We start from the raw sequence: 6320 nt of genomic DNA on the forward strand, positions 1-6320 counted from the left end.
TATGTTAATATGCAAAGGAACAAGGGCAGGGGAAAATTATGGCAACATAATATTAACTATGTAAAGCTAATTAGTTGCTGTAATACTAGAAATAAATATACCAAAACATTAACAGTGATTACCTTTTTTAGTGTTAGAAGTTAGGTTTGATTTTTTTTTACTTCAAACTTTTGGTTATTTGACAAATTTCCTATATTAAAAATATCTTATTTTTATAATGAAAAAATAAAATGAAATATGTTATAAAATATGGAGATGGGGATAAATATTTCCAGGGTCCTGGATATTGTTATCCATCTCTCAGTGGGGTTTGCTGTTTATTAAGGAGCAAGCAGTCACATTTATAGAAGGCCAAAATTAACTGGCTAAGACAAGGAATGTTGAGAATTCCCAATATTTTGTATTTCTTCAATAATTTCTCATATTTCTAAAAATTTCAGAACTTTAATTGTCATTCCCCTGAAGAATTTAAGTTCTGTGAGGGTAGAAATCCTATCTCTGTTTTTGTGCATTACACAAAGTGCAGCACAGGTAGGACATGCTAAATTTCTCTCTTGATGGACTTAGAGAAATTTCCATTAACAGTATTATTTGACATTTTAAAGCATATACAAACAAAGATGTACTTAATCTGGGGGAATTATTTTTTTTTTTGATTCTTTTTTTCTTTACTTAAAAATTTTTGGCCGAGCGCGGTGGCTCACGCCTGAAATCCTAGCTCTCTGGGAGGCCGAGGCGGGCGGATTGTTTGAGCTCAGGAGTTCGAGACCAGGCTGAGCAAGAGCGAAACCCCGTCTCTACTAAAATTAGAAAGAAATTAATTGGACAACTAAAAAAAATATATAGAAAAAATTAGTCGGGCATGGTGGCGCATGCCTGTAGTCCCAGCTACTCGGAAGGCTGAGGCAGGAGGATCGCTTGAGCCCAGGAGTTTGAGGTTGCTGTGAGCTAGGATGACGCCACGGCACTCTAGCCGGGGCAACACAGTGAGACTCTGTCTCAAAAAAAAAAAAAAGAATTTTTTTTTGAGCATTATATGGCAAGTACTTTGCTTGATGCTGATGACATGAAGGTGAATAGGTGCAAAACCCCTTAAGATCTCTGTGTATGTGTTTTCAAGGGTGAAAACTATTTGAATAATTTTTAGGGTGTAGGTGATTGTTTTGTTTTTGTTTTTACAAACAAACTGAACCTATGCATCTAAAATGATCACTGTCCTTTTCAAAGTAAATGCCCAAGGCAGCCATATATCAATTTCAATGATTCCTGCCAAGAAATAGTTTGAACTTTTTTTTTTTTGTCCTCAGAGTCTACAGATATATGATTTGAATGTCCTCAACAGTAGGAAATTTTGCCTTTTACTGATAAATTTAAGTTTTAGAAACAAGAGACAACCCAGCATTGTAGTTAAGAAAATGGGCTTTGGCATCAGATTGAGTTTAAGTTCTGGTGACATGAGACAATTTATTCTCCCTGTAACTAAAATTTCTCACATGTAAAATGGGAGTGAATGTAAATCAATTAACTTAGTACCTGGATGTGTAAATTGTTAATGCTTCCTTGCGTAGATGTTGTTATTGTCATTGTTAATAAACTACTGAGTGATTTACTTAAGAGAAGTTTCAATTAAAAATGAAATATGGCTATAAAGTAAGGAACCCAATTTTCTTGTGTGCTTAGTAAATTTGTTTTGAAGGTGATTCCTAAAGGGAAATTCCTTTGACATTGAATACATATTTGGCTGGAAAAATCTTAGTATATATCTATTTCATAATTCTTTTACTTTATAACCAAACCTTTTGCCCTCAGGTATCAGCACTGAGAAATTTCTCTCATAAAAATAACATTACCCTACATGGTTTTTGAATTTGCAGAGCTCATAAAAAAACATCATTTCCTTTATAATTTTTTTAACTGCTTTATGATTCATAGACTTTGAACTTGCCTACTCTCAAGTGAACTTTCTCCAGGGAACAAGGTCAAATCAGGTCAATGAGCTAATGTTCACTCACTTATTTCTTGAAAAGGTTCTACTTAAAATATACTTCCATATGTAAGAAATGTTGTGCTAATAGATGAATGCACAGTTAGAGCTGATTTTACAGTTACCACTTAAGTTAGGGAGTATTTTATTTTAAATTTGTAGTACAAATTCATTCATTCATTCAACCATATTAATTGAGCACCCATTATATGTCATGTGCTATTATAGATGTGTGGTATATATCCATGAGCAAAACAAGCTGAAAATCTCTGTACAAGTGGAACTATTTTTGGTGGTAGGGATAGGCAGGTAGACAAAAGCATAATAAATAAGTGATTTAGTAGGTTACAATGTGTAAAGTGTTATGAAGATAAACAGAATGAGGGACGGAGAGACTGGGAGTGCCAGGTGAGGAAAGATTACAATTTTAAATAGAATGGTTAGGGCAGATCTAGTCAAGAAGGTGGTATCGAGAAGCCAAGACAGGATAGAGCTGAGCAAAGTGTTGAGTGGTGCTGTTAAGATCTCAGAAATCCTTGAATATTAATGCATCTGAAGTTATTTCTTTAAAATGGTTTGTGCTGTAGGATAATTCTCATGCTCTAGTGTTTCTCTTTAGAGTCACTGATGTTTGAACTTGTAAGAGAATGTAGAGGTCATTTTATAACATTCCTTCATTACACTGAGTTTCTGAAATGTTAAAGAACTTGACCAAAGCCACACACTTAGCTAGCAAAAGGACCAAAGTAACAGCATAAGTTTTCTGCTATTGAGCTTGTGATTTTTTCTATCACATTGAGAGGGGATTCTAATGGTGAGGATTTCAGATTGGCTAGCATGGGATTCGTGTTGGTGGGACAGGTGCAATTACGTTCCCCAGCTGTTTTACCTCCCCTTCCCATCAAGTTTCTCTGATCTTGATTTTATTTTTGTCTTTGACCAGCCAGACCAGCTTCAGGATCCAGGAGAAGGGCTATGTAGGTACTAGAGTGTGTTCTATCTATTTGCCTTAGTGGTGTTTACAGAAATATTTAAGATTCTAAAGCCAGCCAGCTGACACTCAAGACTTATTTTAAGGTGCAATACTTGGGAAAAGGATGAAAGAAATATCATTCATTATAAATTGCACTTTTGTTTTAATTAATAAAAAATTGTCTATAAAATACCTAAAATTATATTAGCACATAGAAAATGAGGGGATGAGGCTAACAACATTAATGTAAAAAAATTTGCAAAACTTTCATTGCATGACCTTTTCTTGAGACACTGATGAATTCTGATTCTTATCTTTTAGTTGGTTTCCCTTGCGTTAATCCTTCCCAGTGAAGTATTTTGCAATACTGCCAAACATTTTACTATATTGTTTCTATTGTTTGCATAATATGCCATGACCTTGTTCCTTCTAATTGGCAAGTCATAATGCAGTGTTATCATCTAGGAACTAACTTTAGTTTGTCATTGATATTTTGTTACCATTTCTAGCTTCGTTTCTCTTATTTTACTTGATTAATATGCATTACCATCAAATAGCACTCACTCAGGCCAGGTATACTATCCTTATTACTATCTTATCATTTGGAGAAGACAAACCTTCTTAACTATTCTATAGTCAAGTTTTCCTCATTCTCCATTATCTTTGTTACTGTTTAAGACAATAAATTGTAAAGACTATGCTGTGGAAATTGCCACCTTGGTGGCTCAATGAATCTCACATTGAGTACTGGCCCAGACAGAACTTTTGATTCTGTCCCCAGGTTGGCTTCTCTTTCAGCATGCACATCTAAGTACGTAGCACATCGTTTACTTTGTGTCAGAAACCTGGGGGAAGGAGAGAGGTTATGCTTGGCATACCTGTCTGTCTTATTCTCTGTGTCCAATTTGAACCCATCTTCCCAACAATGACGAGAACCTTGTCCAAACCACAATAACCACCATCCATCTTCTCTTAATTTGGGCTACTTTAAGAGTTTCGTAACTAGTTTCTCCACATTCATTCCAGTCTTCTCACTCTCTACACAGCAGCCAAAGTAATTTGCAAAACATACCTAAGACCATATCATGCCCCTGGGTAAGACCTGCAATGGTTTCCCATTGCTCTCAGGTTCAACTTCAAAGGCCCTCCAAGACCTGGCTTCTGCTTGCCTCTCTAGCCTCAGGCCACTTTCCCCTTACTCCTTCGTGATCAGCCACACTAATCGGTCAGCTCCTTGGGGTTTTGCTGTGTGCTGTCATCCTGCTGCTTGCTCTCCTGACATCCTGCCATGATCTTTCTCTCCTCTCTCTCACTCTTCCCAATTGCCCAACACATGCCCGCTCCCCACCACACACAGAGACAACCAAACATATACTCCATCACCTGGACAACACGGATTCATTCTTCAGGCTTAGCTTAAAAGTCACCTCCTCAGGGAAATGTTTCTTGTGCTCCCTGATTAGGTTTGGTCCCCTTAATAGCAGTTCACGATGTATCTTGTACTTCTCCCTCCTATTATACATCACAATTACAATGTCTGCTCATTATTAAATGTGTCTTTCCTATTGAGTTATGAGTTCTATGAGGGCAGACCATACCTGTTTTGTTCACTTCTGTTTCCCAGCATCTGAAACATAGTAGGCACTCAGTAAATATTTACTGAATGAAGGAATGACTGAATTAATATCACTGTTCATTTTCTTGCTTTTTCTCTCATTGTATCCTACTGGCACTCTTATTTTTCAATCCTCATTCCACATTTTAGAACAGTATTGCAAGGTCTTAGCTAGCAAACAACATCACTACCTTAATTTGACATTCTCAGAAAGATTCCCATCTTTCAAAACTGTAAAGAAAATAACATATTAATACATTTTTTAAAATACTTAGAGCAGGTCTGAATTCTTTGATATATACAGATTTGAGGTTTAGTTTTGTGCATATGTTGCAAATGGAAGAGTCAGGACAAGGAGTTTTGTGAAGGAATTATTTTTGATTTATGACTTTCTGTATCTAAAAGTATTACAAAGATATAAACTAATCATGTTTAGTTATGAGCCTAGAAAATCACCTTTCCTTAAGAGAAAGATGTTACACAATTTGGAAATTTCATGGAGGCTCTGGTATGACCAAGATTTGTGACGAGTATTAAAAGAAGTTCCCTGATCATTATCACCACATGCTCTGCTGTGGGAATCTGATGCCACGTTTTATGTCATTTTAAAATTTTTCATAGCATGTTGCAGATGGTTTCCTCATTGCAGATCTAAGAATTTTATAACAACAAAATTTAATAAATATTTATTGAGTAATTGCATTAAGCATGCTAGATATAAAGAGAAATAAGTTAGTCCTGGATCTCAAAGGAGCTTCAGATGCACTTGTGGAAAGAAAATAAAACTAATGACTACTTTTTATGGTGCTCTAAGTCAGGTGTTTTCATTAATTTTCTCATTGACTCTTGATACAAGTAGGGCTATGGTTATTTTCATTTTAAAGAAGAGGAAACTAAGATTCATGAGGTTAAAAGTTGAGTGGCAGGACCGAAATTTGAACTCTGGAACCCACATCCTTAACTACTTCTCTATGCTATCTCAGCTTCAGAACTAAAGAAGCAGAATTGAGAATTTTTTCAGACAAGGCAGAACTATCTTTCTTTGAGAGCTTATATTTCCACTTTTGATTTTTTTTCCCTTAAATAAATCACGTAAGTTAAAGATAAATGCAGCTATATTAGAATTTGAGAGGAGGAATCTTTGAGGAGCATTGTTTTGTTGATGGAATAGAACTTAAAATGGTCTCCATCAGTGTGCTAAGGAAAACAAGTCAAGATCATGAAGACTTCAAGCCAACCTGAACCCACCGTTGTTATCCTCAAAAGTAAAATTAGGTCTGCTATGATAAATGAGCTGGAGTATTTTTGAATGATTTGATGAGAAGACTTCAGAGCTAGATCCTGGATGACACAGCACTCAAGATAGCCTTAGGACGTGGGAAGATTGGCAATTAAATCCAGAAAAACATTGCCATGGTGTCTATGGGTGGAGTGTATTGGGGAAAAGTCTTTAGTAATTGCTATGAGCCTTGGAGCGATGCCATGAAACCTTAGTGTATGTGTCTTGATTGCACAATTCCATGTATTTCTTGACATTTTCTTAAATGTACACTAAGGGAATATCTTGTGCTGATTCCATGATCATGAAAGAGCACTGGTGTCCTACTTTAGTGGCTTCGTGATAAAGTTTTACAATTTGGGGTGGAAAGACAGATAAGAAACAAAAATCCCGCAGAGTTAATCCCTGGTGGATCTGGATGTTTGTTTGTGCAAGGTATCCTTCCTAGAGTCCTTCAGCCATAATACTA

The sequence above is a fragment of the Propithecus coquereli genome, unplaced genomic scaffold (genome assembly GCF_000956105.1).
Source record: "Propithecus coquereli isolate 6110/MARCELLA unplaced genomic scaffold, Pcoq_1.0 Scaffold199, whole genome shotgun sequence".
NCBI classification, from domain to species: Eukaryota; Metazoa; Chordata; class Mammalia; order Primates; family Indriidae; genus Propithecus; species Propithecus coquereli.